The sequence below is a fragment of the Rhinichthys klamathensis genome, unplaced genomic scaffold (genome assembly GCF_029890125.1).
Source record: "Rhinichthys klamathensis goyatoka isolate OS25496 unplaced genomic scaffold, OSU_Roscu_1.1 h1tg000846l_1, whole genome shotgun sequence".
NCBI classification, from domain to species: domain Eukaryota; kingdom Metazoa; phylum Chordata; class Actinopteri; order Cypriniformes; family Leuciscidae; genus Rhinichthys; species Rhinichthys klamathensis.
In genome coordinates, this window is record NW_026607220.1 from 288,187 (window position 1) to 306,044 (window position 17,858).

Genomic DNA, 17,858 nt, shown 5'->3' on the forward strand with positions numbered 1-17,858 from the left:
TGCTCGCCACAGTAAACATAATGAATGACGACTGTAGAACGCAAAAGCCGAATCCCGGACATTTTGGGCGATCTCAAAATCCCGGGCAGACTCATCATGGAGACTCACTAGTAGCCTAGACTTGTTGTTTAACTACTGCGCTCCGTTACCGGTAGGCGTGGCCTCCTAGGGCAGCGAAGCAAGTGCATTCTGGGAGTTGTTGTCTTTCATCCACATAAGCCAAAAATACATTTTCTGGCTTTTCTCAGTCTAGAACCATTTTAAATACACATTCATCTTTCCAGAGTTGAAGTATCCCTTTAAGCGTGTAAAGAAATGTCATTAAATGTGCTCTGTCAAGTCTTTTTTTCCTGTGTGTAGAGAGAAGCAGGGGAGTCAGTTTTCGGCACCACAAAGGACCGTTATTTACTCTACCCAAAAATGGTTGCTTTATTTACTCACCTTTATGCAATCCCAGATATCTGTGACTTTCTTTCTTCTGTTTAACACAAACTGAGATTTTTAAAGAAATAAAAAATTCCTGTGAGTAATGCAAATGGATGGGTCTCTCAAAGTTGATGCTTCAAAAACCACACAAAACGAACACGGCAGTAACCCATACAATTCATACAATCCTTTTTTTTTAAATGGTTGTATGGATTTTTAAATTGGAAACTAAAACTGCCCGTAGGTGGCAGCAATTCATAGGCTATGTTCTGACTGCCAGTCCAAATCCGATTATTTGTGTATCCGGTTGGAATCTGATCTAAAATGATTGACGTCCACACTGAATCGCAACTGTTCAGGTCTGATTTGTGTGTCCATGCAGCTCTTTGGTTTTCCGGAATATCTGCATTGGTTTCTATGGCAATGACGAAAACAACAACCGCAACATGGATGGGGTTTGCAATACAGATGTTGTCTTATTTACAGCATGACGATGTGTAGCTGCCGCTCTGGACTACTGCATCTTTTGAGGCAGCAGCAGAAACATAGGAGGCTGGTATACAGTGGGTATAGAAAAGAATCACCCCCCTTTAAAATAATCACATTTTGTTGCTTTGCAGCCTGAAATGAAAACGGACAAAAATAATTTTTGTTTTATTCAGCTGTATTTACAACTTATAACATCCAAGTGAAAGATATAATACCAACTTGTCAGAATTTTTTTTTTACAAATAAAAAAACAGAATCACTGAGTTGGAAAAAGAATCACCCCCCTCCTAAAAATGACTTGTAAACCCAACCAGGTGTAGTTAATCACCTTCTCAATAGCACACAAAGCCAATTGACTTTCAAATGTGATCAGCTGTGGTCATTTTGATTAGCTCAGCATGAAACAAGCTTTTCCTGAAGAATTTCAGTCCTTGGTAGTGCAACTGAAGAAAACAATCAACTATGGGTGGCAAGGCATTGTCAAAAGATCTCCGGGATAAAGTTGTGGACAGGCACAAGTCAGGAGATGGATACAAAAAAATTTCAAAGGCCTAGAAGCACAGTGAAGTCTATTATTAAGAAGTGGAAGGTATTTGGTACAACACAGACCCTCCCTGGGTCAGGACGTCGCTCCAAACTGGATGAAAGAGCCAGGAGGAAACTGGTCAGAGAGGCTACCAAGAGGCCTACAGCAACTCTGAAGCAGTTGCAGGAATTCATGACAAAGAGTGGTCATTGTGTGCATGTGACAACAATACCACAAATTCTCCACAAATGTGATTGTATGGGAGGGTTGCAAGAAAAAAGCCACTCCTCAAGAAAGGCCACATGCAGTCACGACTGAGCTTTGTCAAAACACACCTTGAAGATTCTAAGGCCACGTGGAAAAAGGTGTTATGGTCAGATGAGACTAAAATTGAATTATTTGGCCTCAACGTCAAACGACATGTCTGGCGAAAATCCAATACAGCTCACCATCCAAATAACACCATTCCTACAGTAAAGCATGGAGGTGGTAATATCATGTTATGGGGTTGTTTCTCTGCAGCAGGGACTGGAGCACTAGTCAGGATAGAAGGAAAAATGGATGGGGCAAAATACCGTCAAATTCTTGAGGAAAATCTGCTGCTCTCTGCCAGAAAGTTGTCAATGGGAAGAAGATTTACCTTCCAACATGACAATGACCCAAAGCACACAGCAAAACTGACCACACAGTGGTTGAAGGAGAAAAAGGTGAATGTCCTTGCATGGCCTAGTCAGAGCCCAGACTTAAACCCCATTGAAAATCTGTGGAATGACTTGAAGACAGCAGTCCACAAACGGTCACCATCAAATTTAACTGAACTTGAGCAGTTCTGCAAAGAAGAGTGGTCAAATATTGCAACGTCTAGATGTCCAAAGTTAGTAGAGACATATCCCAACAGACTAAAGGCTGTAATTAAAGCAAAAGGTGGTTCAACAAAATACTGAAACAAGGGGGTGATCCTTTTTCCAACTCAGTGATTATGTGTTTTGATTTTTTGATTTTTTTCTGATATGTTGGTGTTATATCTTTCACTTGGATGTTATAAGTTGCACTGAGTAAATACAGCTGAATGAAACAAAAACTGTGTCTGTCTTAATTTTAGGCTGCAAAGCAACAAAATTGGATTATTTTAAAGGGGGGTGATTCTTTTCTATACCCACTGTATGTGGCTTTATTCCGTGCTGTTGTCTTTGACAGTTTTAATACATTTCTCCGTTACATATACAAAACATATCGTCATTTTCTGCTCATCCGGCACTTTGCAACAACACACCCTTGTTTCTGCAGCGACTTTCAGCATATTTCCTATAAAGACGTCTGACGTTTACGTTTTATGTGGCGTGAGACAGTCACATAAACCGCACGAAATACGGTCAGGGCAGTCAGACTGAAACGGATTTTCAGAAATGCGATTTGAATATGATTTCAAACCACATACGAATGTAGCTTGAAACGGATTTGTAAAATTTGCATTATATGTGATTTATTTTGCTGTTCACGCTAAATCTGATCAGATTTCAATCGGATATATACACAAAAATCGGATTTGGACTGACAGTCTGAACGTAGCCTTAATGATTGAGTCACTGAATCATTTATTTGATTTGTTCAAAACGGCTGAGTAAAAGCAAAGGGACTGTTCCCATTCAATTAGTTCACTCGGTACAATACATGACTATGGTATATCGCTCTATTGCACCATTTGCTAAAGACACCTTTATTCACACCTGAAAGGCCAATTACGCATGACAACATTTATATCCGGGGTTTATATGCTGTGGGTTACCCGCCCACAACATATAAATGCAGTTACATGCGTTATTTCCTTTGTTCTTCAGCTCCTCGTCGTGCTGCTAGAACACCATCACGCCACATTTTCGTGAGAAGAAAAGCCCACGTGGTGGTTCTTGTTGAAACTAAGGCAGAAAAGAGAAAGTTTTTAGCACAAGTTTAGCTTTGCTTACGAAGGGCTATTAAACTTTTCTCAAACAAAATGTCCAAAAACGCCACATTCACAAGAAATCCCATGGTGGTGACTCATGTTGAAGGAAAAGGCATACAAGAGAAGTTTTAAGCTCAAGTTTAGCATAGCTAACAAATGGCTAACACGTTTTTTCATGAGAAATATCTGAACATAAGTTCTCGCCCCTGTCCTATGGCATGTGGGTGTTTATGGTATACTCACGAGCACTGTCTAGTGCAGCGCCCCCCAACCTTTTTTGCGCCACGGACCGGTTTAATGTCAGACAATATTTTCACGGACCGGCCTTTAAGGTGCTCCTAAAAACGCGTAGAAAACGCTAGGCGCGAGGTTGCACTCCGGAGGCGTCTGTCGTTGCTAAGCAACCATCAGCTGCGCTCTCCGTTACAGCAAGGAAATTTCAGCAATGGATTTCCACCACCGAAAAACCCTTGCTGTAACTCTGTTACAAGATTTATTTACTAAGAAGAGTAAAAAAAAACGCTGCAGTGTTTGGGTGCAAGACCGTGCAACCGATACTACAAAAAAGCAAACACCATGGGGAATTTCACCAGCTGATTCAGGAGCTTCGCCTGGACAATGGGAGGTTCAAAGCCTATTTCAGAGTGGACAAGGACCAGTTTGATTATATTTTAAGAAAAGTTGGCCCAAGCATCAGTAAACGGAGCTTCTGCCGTGAAACTAACTTATCTCTCCTGCGCAACGGCTCTGTATTTGTCTGAGGTTAGACTATAACTGAACTGAAGTGGTCATAAAACAACAGAAATAGCAAACACATACACATTTATATATATAGAATATAGAACAATTCTGTATAAACAATGATGGATTTAACAAGGAATCAGTTGTGAGCATTAATATTTTTAGTAAAATTATTTTTTACTAGTAATAGTGCAGCAGTTTACAGTGTGGAAGATGATTGGTTGGTTCTTGTCACGTGACCTACAGTGCGCTTGCGGCATTCTGAAAAGTTGAGATGTTTTTATCTCGATGCGGCGCGGACGCGCTTGGAAAAAACGGGCGAGTCGCTTCAATTATGAGCGCGCATACCGCGCGCCTACATTTGAAATAACAAACTTGAGCGCGCAAAAGACACGATATGTGAACAGGTAAATGTGTGAATAAATAAAACGGAAATAATGTAAGTTATTTATTCTTTCTGTGCGGCCCGGTACCAAAAGACCCACGGACCGGTACCGGTCCGCGGCCCGGGGGTTGGGGACCCCTGGTCTAGTGTGTTTGGAATTGTCCACTCTAGGCTGGATCTCTCCAACCCCAATGCATGTGTTCACTGCCGGCAGATGTATCGTTCCGCACTTGAGCGGTGTGTTGCATGTGCTTGGCGGGGCAGCAGCCAGACACGGTCCACTCCTGTTTTCAGGTGCTGATTCAGATGCTGTGATCACCATTTTTGGAGGCCACAGAGAGTTGGGACAATCGTGTGGAGGCCGAAGAGTGTTGATGTAGTGTTCACGACAAGGTTCCTCTGGCTTCCCTTAGTCTGAGCGGAACTTTTACTGGCAGGGGGATGATTCTGTCTCGCTGGAGGCGGGGTGGGCGAGGATTGCTCTGACGATATTTTTTTCAAGCAGGGCAGATCACGGATCCCCCGAGGTGGTGGGTGGAAGTGAGCTGAGGGCCCTTGCATTGATCTATGTCGGATAGCGCCAACAAAGTTTGTCTGTTGAGTGGCCTGCCCCGATACAAAGAAGCAGAGAAGTTCTATTTGGCCCCTGCCAATCTATCCAGATTGGGTAAAAATTACCCTACAAGATAGCGGGTTCAGTTTTAAGTATGTTGTCAATCAAGGAAAATGTGTGTTCAGTAATACAATGCCTCTCATTGATTTGTCAAAACAATCAAAATGCACTAGAACCACTAACCTCACAGTTGGGCTGTGTGCCGACAGAGGAGGAAAATGAAATATATACAAAAACGTTTGCAAAAGGACTCGGGGTCTGCCTCGAGTGGTGGCGTGCACACACACTAACACTGTGGCGTTTTCGCATGATTACATTGGGGCTATCGTATCGACTGCAGTTTCTTTCTCGCCACCTGTTTTGGCAGAGTAATTGTAACTTCAGTGTCTGAGAGGGCTTTCCCTTCCCACGGAGGAAATTCGTGTTCTCCTCAGCAAAGTGTCAATTCAGGTAGTTCAAGGGAAGATGAAGAGGTTTTTCAGCCGCTACTTACTCCTCCCAAAGAAAAGGGGGGGTTCCGCCCTATCTTAGATTTGCAGCAGTTAAACAAATAATTTAAGGTGTTACAAGTTAAAAAATTATTGCAGTATGTCACCTGTTATGCCCTCTGCATCCTCGGGATCGACTTACATAGGTGGATTTGCCCAATGCATATTGCCACAGTCCACCCAGGGCACGGAAAATGTTCTGAAGTCTCTTTCGAGGTGATTGCCTACTAGTTTTATTTGATATGGTGCAGACCTGCGGTCTCCACTGGAGTGGCATTTGCGCTCTTGAATAGTGGCGCAGATCTGGGATTGTTTTCGGCTGGGCCATTGTCGCATGTACTCTGCTGTACACAGAAGAGTCTGTCACTGAGTTTTGTGGCTTCTTGTTGGCCAGCAAAGACATGGTACGTGACACCATAAGGACACCATTAGGGATGGGAACCGAGAACCGGTTCTTCTTCAGAACCGGTGCCCAGTGAACCAATACCTTAGAACCGTCACACACGCGCTGCGTTGTTTTGGTTCAGAAAGCGGCAAACATGGCATCGAGGCAGAAACGCTCTACAGTTTGGTTATATTTCACGCGAAAAGACGACAATATATGAGGCGCCGTCTAGGGCTTAAATCAAACTTCATTCACGCACACATATATGAAACACTTGCATACACATATAATAAGTAGTCAAACACACATGTATACTGCTGAATGCTCAAACAAATACATACGAAATGCACATCGACGCACATACACGCAAACTCCACACACACGAGATGCGCGGAACTCTCCACGCACATACTCATATGAGACACACACGCGCGCACACACACTCTCCACGCACAAACTCATATGAGACTCGCGCACATCCTCAATGACAAACGTAACCCGAATCCGCAGCCAAAAACACATCATCCACCCGCCCTAATAATGTTCTCTGATTTAAGTATCCGCACCCGATGGTCAAATTACAATTATTCTGTGTTGTTACGCGTGATTATAAATGGATGATCATCACCTTCGACAGCAGACTCGGCAACGGTTGATGCGCGCATCTCTAGGGTAACTTCTAACACTGATGAATGAGCGCTGCTTTTAAATGAACATTTCTTTAAAACAAAATTGATTTGACAGAATTCCATTTTCTTAATGGCATAAACAGACTTTAGTCCCATGAAACTTAAACTGGAATGTCACTGTTTCTGTCACTGCGACTTCCCGAACAGGCGAGCACACACACGCACACACGCACACATCACTTTTGAAGTAAAATTTAAAATTGAGGATGCAGTGCATAGTAATGCATCGAGATATCGAATTGAACTGAATCGATCACGATAATCGTAATCGAACCGAACCGTGAGACCAGTTCACACCCCTAATACTCTGTGCTGTGTCTTCTGATCAAATATTAAAGCGAGTTAATACAAACAAACAAATTTGTACTTATTCCCTCACCCAATGAGAATCGATAAGAGAATCGATAAGCAATATCGATAATGGAATCGAAATCGTTCAATTCTTATCAATTCCCATCCTTAGACACCATGGTGTCTTTCTCTATGTAGGGACCTGCTGTCCCAGCCAGGAGGCAGATTCTGCACCCTCGGCCGGAACTGTGAGAGAGAGGCAGAATCTGATTGTAGCTACAATACAGAGCACTTGCATTACTTCATTTTCTGCGTTCCGCTCTATCTCACGCATGGTTGAGAGCGTGAGCCTTTCAAAGTATGCTCCTTTGGTCGTGTGGGTGGAAAGATGCATTCGGCGCATGTGCACTATCTAGTTTTCAAGTGCTTTGGTTTTCAAGTGCTCTCTCTCCACCCGTTTTTAGGCTCATTACAAAATGTAATGGTGCCATCATGACCTGATGGTAGGTCTGGAGGCTATGTGTGAACCTCCGTTTGAGCCTTTAGAATCCTTGAATCTAAGGTTGCCCTGTTGTTGGTATTGGCATCAGCAAAGCGCATTTTTGTTGTGTTTTCCAACTCCCCACTCCCTTAAAAAAGGGGTATGTGGAGGTGCTTGTCCCTTGCGTTTAGTTCAGCGACTTTGCGGGGCGTGAATATATGTTCCATAGAGTGACTGACTGAATGGTAACGATGAGTTATACATATAACTACTGTTCCCAGAAGGAGGAAAGTGAAAGTGAGTTACAGCAACTCTGAGCCCCTCACAGTTGGAGGCTTGGTGAAGAGCTGGACTGGCAGGTAATACCGCTCACATGGTCATCCGTCATTGGCCTTTCAGGCGTGAATAAAAGTGTCTATAGCAAATGGCACAAGAGCACGATATCCCATAGTCATGTGTTGTACCTTGATTCCCTCCTTCTGGGAACAGTGTTTATATGCATTGACGTTTTTGAATGAATGGCTTTATACAAAAACACAGATTCATTCAGAAACAAAACACTGTTGTAGGTTGCTAAAAAAAAACGCTACAGTTCTACTTTGTTTAGAACTATTTTCATTGGTAAATAGAGCGTAAATAAATAGTGACAATGTTGTTTCTTATATGATTTAATATTAACTTTTTGTTAATTGAACTGTTGTATAAAATCAATCACATTTGCAATCGTTCTGATATTAGGAAAAACAGAACTCTTGCTTGTGTGATATTGCTAAATTATCATAGATATAAAAACAAGAACTCATACAGAAGCATTTTTTTCCCTCATAGCTTGAAATTTCCAACTTTGACTGGAGGGCAGTATATATGTTAAAATCACATTATAAGGATTGATAAAAAAACAAGTAGAAATGCCGCTGAATATGATTTAATTCGTCATCGCAAAGATGGTTCTAGAACAGGGGTCTCAAACTCGCGGCCCGCGGGCCATTTGCGGCCCGCGGGGTGATATTTTGTGGCCCCCTACTTGACATTAAAGTTTAATGTTAGTGCGGCCCGTCGTTGCGTGTGCCGCGTTTTTAAAAAAAAAATATATTTTTTTTATCCCTTATGGGCTACCATAGATAGTCTCGTGACAGTTTACGGTGGGTTTGTTGTCAATAGTTGTCATAGACAACCGCGAAGTACAAACATACTGCGCCTGGAAAAAATGAGCGCGTCGCTTCAATTATGAGCGCGCTTGCCGCGCACCTACATTTGAAATAACGAACTTGAGCGCGCAAAATATGTGAGCGCGATATGTGAACGGGAGCGACGTGTTGGAGAGAGACCCTGCTCTAAAACAATGTGAGAATAATCATTTTGAGCTTGTAATATGTGTCCAACAGGTTGATAAGAAGGTTTGCTTTGATTTGTGCAGTATTTGCCTGAGACACTATACATGTGTAGAAAGAATTCAATAAGACGGGCAGACATGACTGCAAATATTTGTATTTCAAAAGCAATAATTGTTTTTCTAAGTATAATAAAAGGAAATGTGCCTTCCAAAAAAAAAACATTCAATATCATTAATGTGTTGTATAAAGAAAATAAAAAGGACATAAGCAAATATAAATATCACAAATATGTGTTATACACAAAGAAAGTTTGTAAAATGAACTTCAACTGTCAGAAGGACAGCTCATGAAGAACCAATCATGTACAGAAAGGAATGTTCAAATTCAGAGGAACAGTTCAGAAGAAACGTTAATAATAAATATTGAGAAGATTGGATCAGTTGTGCTCCTTTTTTGGAATACTTGAATACTATTTTTTGTGGAATACTTGATGCGGCCCAGCCTGACCCCGACTCTACCTCCAGCGGCCCCCAGTTAAGTTGAGTTTGAGACCCCTGTTCTAGAAACTAATCATTTGTGTTCATTAATGAATTGTATTTTTGACTACTATTTGAAAAGTGTTGTGTTCTGATGTAACGTGTGTGAGAACAGAAGTAAATGAGTAAACAAGATTGATGAAGTTTGCTACTCCTGTCTCTTGTGCTTCTTTGTTTTATAATCCCTGCCAAATACCACAAATTGGCAATGAGGATTAGGCATTTTTTCCCTATAGTTGGTCTCAAAAATTGCTGTTTCTAACGTGCCTCGCCTGAGTTTTTTCCTGCATTGCCTCAGTAAGCCTGCTATGCCATTCAGCACATGGCTGCAGATCTACGATTTATTGATGCTACAGGGTAGACTTGCTGCGATAGTCTGTGTTACTAGTGTTCAGCTGCAACACCGGTTGCATCACTTGCAACCCGCCCGCCACCGTTGTTTTGATTTTTTATAGTAATCAAAATGATTTAGTTCAGTTAGAAAACAAACACTGCAATTAAAAACTGGACACGTCTGCTCAATTCAGTGTGAACCGAACAAGAGTCGCATTACAGATCCGCACCAGGAGTCAGATTTCTCCTCACTTCGCCCATTTCGCATCACTGACTGACAAGACGATGGCGGAAGATTTGTTTTCAAAGCAAAATGTAAAAGCGTCTTGTAAGGCCCGTCTCAATCGGCCCAATGGAGGCATCCAATCAGCGTGGAAGGTCTCTGCGTATTACTGTCTTTCCGCGTGGCAAAGTAATTTGATTAAATGAAATACATTTTCTCATGTATTATCTCGTTTTTTCATCTGACTCCAGAAATGAAAAGGTTTTAATGATATCTGTGCATCATTAAATGTGAGTGAGTGTTTACTATTCTTTTTAACTCTTTACTGAAAATAATGTCAGAGTCGATTAGAATAAAATCAAATGTTTACAATGTGTTATGTCAGGTAAATGTATCATGTCAATTTCAAAATCAATTCAAAGATAATCAATACAATAACATCAAATGAGTAAAAGATGTAAATTAAAACCGACATTTAGATGTCGGGTTTAGAGGTCTCGGCGACTCTCAGCATGCACAGGCTAATTTTGAGTTACAAAACGCCCCAAGTCTCTTCTTGCATTTCTTTATATAGCCAGAAACTTCTTTCACATGGAAACATGTGCTAACAATGGAAATTTGCATTCAGAGGTTATACCTTTTGAGAGCAGAGGACCATTTGCCTGAAAGTCACACCCTTCTGTGTGCAAGATATTTCTAAACTCTTACGAACTTTATTACCTTTTGGTTTACTTCTTTGGGAATGAGACATTTGTACCAGTCGCACTGAGACATTTCAAAGAATACCAAACATGTATACAACTGTATAATTGTTCACATTAAGACCATATATATATTGGATGAATTTCAGGTGATCTCAGCATGAGAGAGAGAGAGTGTGGGGGTAGAGGGAAAGAGATGTAGATTAGAATGATTCTGAGGTGAGACTTGCGTCTCGATTGGTGCACAAGAGTGAGTTCAAATGTTGATTTCCTTTGTTCTCTCAGAGAGTAGCCCTCTCTTACAGTTCTTCCTATTTAAGCGAGTTTGTCATTGTACTGTTTTGTTGTTGTGTTTTTCATTAAAAATAATAAACCCACCATTTAAGCAGTTGCCGCCCCCGAATTTGCACAAATTCTAAAGTAAAATGTGCACGGCCACACAGGCATTCATAATGGTGCGTGTCCACTGGCGCGGAGCAGAGCGAGCATTTTCAGTTTATGCCTATGGAGGATGAGCTTCTATAGGAATTAATTGAAAACCTTTGCTCTGTTACAGTCCCATGTCGATTAACCAGTGAGAAAATTTCCTCACTGTCACATCCCTACTACAAGGGATGCGTTACAGGACGAAAGACAGAGAGCTGTACTGCCTCACTGCCTTGGCACACAGGGACAACGGATTTTCTACTCATTGCCTAACACAGGTACAACGTATAAGGATGCAGATGATGCATTGAAAGCCTATACTTCGTGCCAAAAGATAACATAGTAGCTAAACGCCACACCTTCCGTAGACGTTGTCAGGCACCTAACAAGACAGTTATACAGTACATTGCTGATTTGCAAGAGCTTGTTGTTTCATGTGAGTTTGGTGCCAGTACTGACAAAATGATTCACAATCAGTTAGTAGAATGTGCTTAGACCACTAATATGTGAGAGAAGACTTTTACTAGAAACTGATCTTACACTGGACAGACCTTTTATGATAGCAAGCCAGATTGAATCTGCTGCTGATCAGGCTAATTCCATTTCATATTCCCGCCAAGTTAACGCCCCCGTAAAAGCAGTACCGTACACAGTAAAGCGGGAAAGCCTTCACATGCACCTCTTAATTCTGCTTAGATGGGCAAGTGGAAGTCTTGCTTTCTCTGTGGATCAGAGGCACACTTATCTAATGCTGTGAACTGCCCGGCTGCAACTGCTACATGCAGAAAGTGTAAAAAGATTGGACATTATGCTAAACTGTGCCGATCAGCGCAGTTAAATACATGCGAGGGCCGTGAAAGTTAATTACCAGAAGTTACTGTACTGTACACTGAATATTCAGCTAGTACTCCCAGTATTAAAAGCACAGTGACTATGTCTACTTCTGACTTGTGTGGTGGATTTGGTGCTTGACAGTGGGTCTTCCATATCTACCCTGCCCTACAGCACTTAATGTCGCAACACACAGCCAGGCTTGTGACGTATTCAAAAGCCCATATTCCGGTGGTTGGATGTTTGTCAGCGAACGTTTCCCTATATGTCCACTCACTCAGTTCCTGATACGTTCTTCATTGTGGACAAAGGGACACCTCTCATGGGGAGGGACCACATGCAGTGCATGTGAGGATTGAAAACAATCAAGTCCTGCCTCCTATTCATACTTTGCACGTGACGTCACAAGTACTGGCTGGCGGGCAAGAACGTCGTTCTCCAGCAACGAAACCCAGTAAACTAATCAAGGATCTTGCCAGGACGTCACCAGTTTTACTATACAAAAGTTGGTGTTCTGAGGTTTGTGATATCTATGGTTTTCAATGAGAACCAGAGATGACCCAACAGTAGAGCTAGATTATTTACGGAGGAATTATTACTGCTCGATTATCCTAAAAAACCTTGTCTGCTTTACACAATTTAGCTACCTTGGAGTTAATCCTATTTCTAGTCCATAGTTATGCAGCTAGCTCGCTAACAGACTTGATAGCTACTAAAAGACCCATAAGACCTGGAACTACAGGATTCTACGTTGAAAATACCCGTTTGTTGCCCGCCAGGTATCCATGGTAGTCACGTGACTGCAAAGTATGAATTGCCCTTCCTGTGCCTGCTTCTCCTGTGCCAGTCTTTCAGTGTACTTTAGTTTAGATGTGTTAAAATTGTGCTAAAACTTTCGGATGTGCTAAAAGTTTATTCACCGCGTAAAGCTGGATGAAAGGGTCACACTTGTGTGCCAAAAACTTTGCCATCTGCTACTCTCTGTTGCTACTCACTCTCTAGTGCTGTGTCAGAAGAATTAAATCACCTGCAAGCAGCTATAGGGTGATGGAAAGCATCGATGACTCTGCATGGGTGTCACCAATTGTTGTTACATAGAAAAAGTCAGGTAAAATTAGGATGTGCCGTTGACCTTAGACAGATAAAGCAGTGATCGTGGACTCTTCCATCGCTGCACATGGATGAACTACTCTATGCTCTAAAAGGTTGTACTGGGGTTTTTTTTCTACCATCAACCTGACTAATGCTTACTACCAAGTGCTGCTGCATGAGGACTTAATTACTCACGACGGATCAGTTTTTGTTGTGTTCCTTACAGATTAGCTTCAGCACCTTTGGCCTTTCAGAAGATGATGACCATCATCCTGGCTGGCTTGTTAGGGGTTAGGGGCTACTTTTCACTCCTTACATAGACTTATGTCATGGTACAGCAAGTTTATTCCTGATTTTGCCACTGTTGTAGCTCCAGTGCATGCATGTCTACAAGATCCAAATGGATTCAACTGGTCAAAAGAGGCTGAACAAAGTTTAACAGAAGTAAAACAACTGCTTACAAACAAACCTGCTTTGGCATTATTCAACCCCACACTACACACGATTGTCTCCACAGATGCTTCTGACTATGGTCTGGGAGCCACACTTTCTCAGGTCAGCCCAGAAGGCATTGAACAAACTGTGGCGTTTGCATCACGTACGTTGTCTACTGCTGAGCGTAAATATGCCATGGTGGAAAAGGAAGCACTAGCGTGTGTGAGAGATTACTTTTTAGATTTAATTTAGGGTTTTATTCACATATATTTACCATAAAACATCTCAGAAACAATTTTAAAGAAACAATCTCACTAGCCGCATTTCCACTGTCGGGCCAAAAGCGGGAGTGCTAGTCCCAAGGCCAGTCGCGTTTCCACTGTCACTTCCGGGGCTTGATTGGGCCTCGTCGGGGCTTCCTCGGGGCCAACAGCCAGGGTTTTCTGGCCCGCCGAATACCTTGGTCCAAAGCTGGCCAGCTCGGGCTATAGGAGGGGTTATGAACAGAGGTGGAGTTTACCTAAGCCGGGAGACGGCAGGCTAACATCAGCATTAAAGACTTTTAAAATAATTTACCTCAAAACTCACTTTCATGTTTGAGTGCCTTCTGTTTGTGATCCGATGTGGATTCTGATCACCGTATAAGGTAGAAATATTTATACACACGATGCAAAACACTATGCACGCTAACCAATATGGTAAATATGAACGCTTGAAGAAATCAGTCAAATCATAAAGGCTATCACAATCATTTTTTTTTTTTTTTATCTGTCAGTAGCCTACGTCTCGTCTCTTTATACCGGACTATCATAAAATAAAGCAACTTTTTTTTCGGGAGCTTCCTCTGGTTCTCTGACTGAAAATATAACTGTAGCCTACTGGGAGAGAGTGCTAAAGCTCATCAGGTCGTGTTTTTGGTGGCATATTTGTAGAAATTATCATTCTTTCTAAATGTGATGTAAATATGTCCTGTAACTACCAAATAAACAGAAACAGACGCAACTGAATAAGTCTGTCCTCTTTCTTTTTTGAAATAGATCTAATGGTAAGCCACTTTATTTCTGTGACTAATGTTCAATTTTGACACAAATTAATTAATTATGATCAATGTATCACTTTTTATTGTAAACCTGTGGTAAAACATCGATTCTTGGGTTGTAAATATTCAAGTAAACAACAAAAATGCCAGTAAAAGGTCGCTTTTATCATGTTTGTTTTGCGATCACGCTGTTTCCAGTGATTTCTTTCTGATTAGTTTTCTGATAAAACTTCCATTTGTTGGTGAAATGATGAGTTTGTGTAACATTGTTCCAGAGAGGCGTGTTACGGGCGTGTTTTAGTGAAGCGCTGTGGAGCTTCTGGCCCGACAGTGGAAACGCAGTGTTTTGGACTCGGTGCTACAGGCCCGGGGCTTTTAGCCCGGCACAACTCGTTAGCCGCACGACTATCGCACGATAGTTTGTTTCCTTTGTCCAGGCGCTCATGTCGTGTCTGTGTAGCACGCTGTTCGTGTTTTCATCAGCCGTGTGCTTTTTGTGTTATGTTTTGTGTTTTGTGAGTGTTCTCATGGGGTGCATGTTCCTGTCTTGTTTTGTTTGAGCACATGGCTTGTGACTGTTTTCGTTAGTCATGTGCTCATGTTTTTGTTTTATTTGGTGTGAGCACATGGCTTGTCATGTTTGTTTCTTTTTACCATGTGCTCTCCTTTTTATTGTCTGAACCCTTCTCGCACTTCAAGCAAGCATGGTTGAGCTTCCATTTACCATAACTGATGTGTGCGTTGATGAATGTTTATATGTGAATAAAAGCCTAAATTAAAGGAAATTTGGACTAAAGCACTCAATTTATATAGATTAGTTTCTCTTTATGAACTTTTTGAAGCATCAAAGTGGTAGTTACGTGTCAATGGAGGGACAGAAATCTCTCTGATTTCATTCAAAATCAGATTCTCTCTGATTTAATTTGTGTTCCGAAGATGAACGAAAGTTTTACAGGTTTGGAATGACATGAGGGTGAGTAAATTATGAAATAATTTTATTTTTTGGTTGAACTAACCCTTCAAGGACAACTTCGTCTTCCGAGGCTCACGGCTGTTTGCACTTGCTGCTCTTCAATTTGTGCTGGTCTCCATAGCGCACAAAGGACATCAGGGAAAGGTGAGAACTAAACAACGCCTTCATGATCTCAATTGGTGGCCAGGGATGGATTCTCAGGTTCAGGATGCTGTCCGTTTCTGCCACGTGTGTCAGCTCAATGACCAAACTGTCAAGTCACATCCTGCTCCTCTCCAGCCGGTGTTGCTGCCAAATGGACCATGGCAGAAAGTGGCTGTGGATATAGTCATGCCATTTGATACTGCTGCATCCTACTGCAGGTTTGCTATAACATTAACTGATTATTACAGCAAATGACCTGAGGTCTCCTTCACTCACACTGTCAATACTGATTCTGTGGTTTAGTTTCGGTCATCAGTCTTCAGCCGCCATGGAAATCCATTGAGTAGTTACTGATAATGGTGTTCATTTAATGTCTGCTGCTTTTCTGGAAGGAATGAATATTCATCACCATTGTTCTTTTCTCTACTACCTGGCAGCTAATGGTGCTGTAGAGAGGTTTAACCCTGTGCTCAAATACACTGTCCAAATGACCATCTGCAACATCAGCCATGGAAACTTGTGGTAACTGACTTCTTGCAGGTGTACAGTACAACTAGTACTTCACCCTTTCAGATCCTCTATGGCTCGTACTCCTTGTTTCCAGGAGGGGGATAAAGTAAGGGTATGGAAGCCCTTGTATGTTCCTAAGGGGACACGGAAAGTTTACTGATCATCTCACAGTTGCCAAAAGATTTTGGGTGGGTACTGTGTTCTTAGTGATGGAAAGACATGGAATGCTTTCCATCTCACTGCATATCCAACAACTCTGGCTGAGAACACGGCTCACTACATACACTCTCATACCATTATACCTAAATGTGATGTTCGGAAGCCTAGTTGGTTAAAGGACTATGTTACTTAGATCTGCTGTAATATTCTGTTATTTAAAGAGGGGGAAAATGTTGTGTTCATAAGTGAATTGTATTGTTGACTACTATTTTGAAAAGTGTTGTGTTCTGACGTAACGTGTGTGACAACGGGAGTAAATGAGTAAACAAGATGGATGAAGTTTGCTTCTCCTGTCTCATGTGCTTCATTGTTTTATAACTCCTGAAAGATACCACACCATTTCACCTTTCAGAAGTGGTCAAATGAGCAACAGACAAACTGCGAGAATTCATTTTTATATATTTTTATAATGTTGAAAAGTGATGCATGAGCAGCTAATTTTTTTAATCTTTTCAGATCCTGTCTCCTAATAAACTGCAGCGCAAACAACGACCTGCAATGTCTCATTGCAAAATGAACTTAAGCATCGGGAAATGCTCAATACCATATAAGACGAGAATTCTAGATAGCATTTACTACACAGGGCACAGCAGAAAGGCAGCAGCACTCAAAAAGACTCTTGTGATGTTTGTGCCGACATGCATGTTCAAATGTACATTTTAAATAGTGTACTTGCTGCACATACAACATTACTTACGGTATTGATGATATCACCGTTTAAAAAATAGAGTGGGATCGGCAGTATTTTGAAGCATTAGTATCGTAATACTACCATAGGATCGGTATACCGTGCAACCCTAGGGCTTACATCACACGTCACAATGTGCTGCCATTCACATCAGGCTAACAGTTGACCGTTGAATCTGATTTTTAATGAAATCAGAGAGATTTCTGTCCCTCCAATGACATGTAACTACCACTTTGATGCTTCAAAAAGTTCATAAAGAGAAACTAGTCCATATAGCAATGGTTTATAGTTCTCATAATCATATGGGCATGTTAAATTTTGTTTCAAAGTAAAATGTAAAAAAAAATATATTTAATAGAGTAAAAAAAATGTATTAGGCTTATACTGTGACATGCGAAAAACAGACAATTTGTTAATCACAAATATTAGTTTGACAATGGTCAACACAAAATTAAAGATCGTGACTACTCCCACGTACGCATTCCCATCAGAATATTAGGTAAATAAATTCAGAACGATAATAGATATTTTTTGTTTGTATGGTTGTTATCATTTCTGTTTTCCCAGTCTATTTTTTCCAACAAGGCTTTGTTGCAGTCAAGCCATTTCATAATTACCATAATTATTTGATGATAACCTGGAACATTCTACTTGGAGATGTTCAGGTCCTCTGACTCAGAATTATGCGTTTCTATGGCAAGACTATTAACACGGAAATAAATCTGAGTAATAAGTAGACAAAACCGCAATACAACAAATAACAGATGTTATTTGTTATTCAAATACCTTATTAATAAACACAGTTTTAGCAGGACTTTGTTTTGTTCTTTCCAGGTTATGCTTTCATTATTATTATATTAACAATATTTAATTATAGGAATTGTTAAATATTGTGAAATAACTGCTTACAACTTTATT

General features: G+C 41.1%; 1 protein-coding gene and 1 long non-coding RNA gene across 3 annotated transcripts in view; both read left to right on the forward strand.

Annotated features, from left to right (window-relative positions):
- ambra1a (autophagy/beclin-1 regulator 1a) overlaps nt 1-17,858 on the forward strand; it is a 147,682-nt gene that overhangs the window by 105,832 nt on the left and 23,992 nt on the right. The window lies entirely within an intron of this gene.
- On the forward strand, nt 14,838-16,277 carry LOC130078263 (uncharacterized). Its single transcript, XR_008805911.1, has 3 exons — nt 14,838-15,741; nt 15,961-16,045; nt 16,097-16,277. It is a non-coding gene; the product is annotated as an uncharacterized LOC130078263 (long non-coding RNA).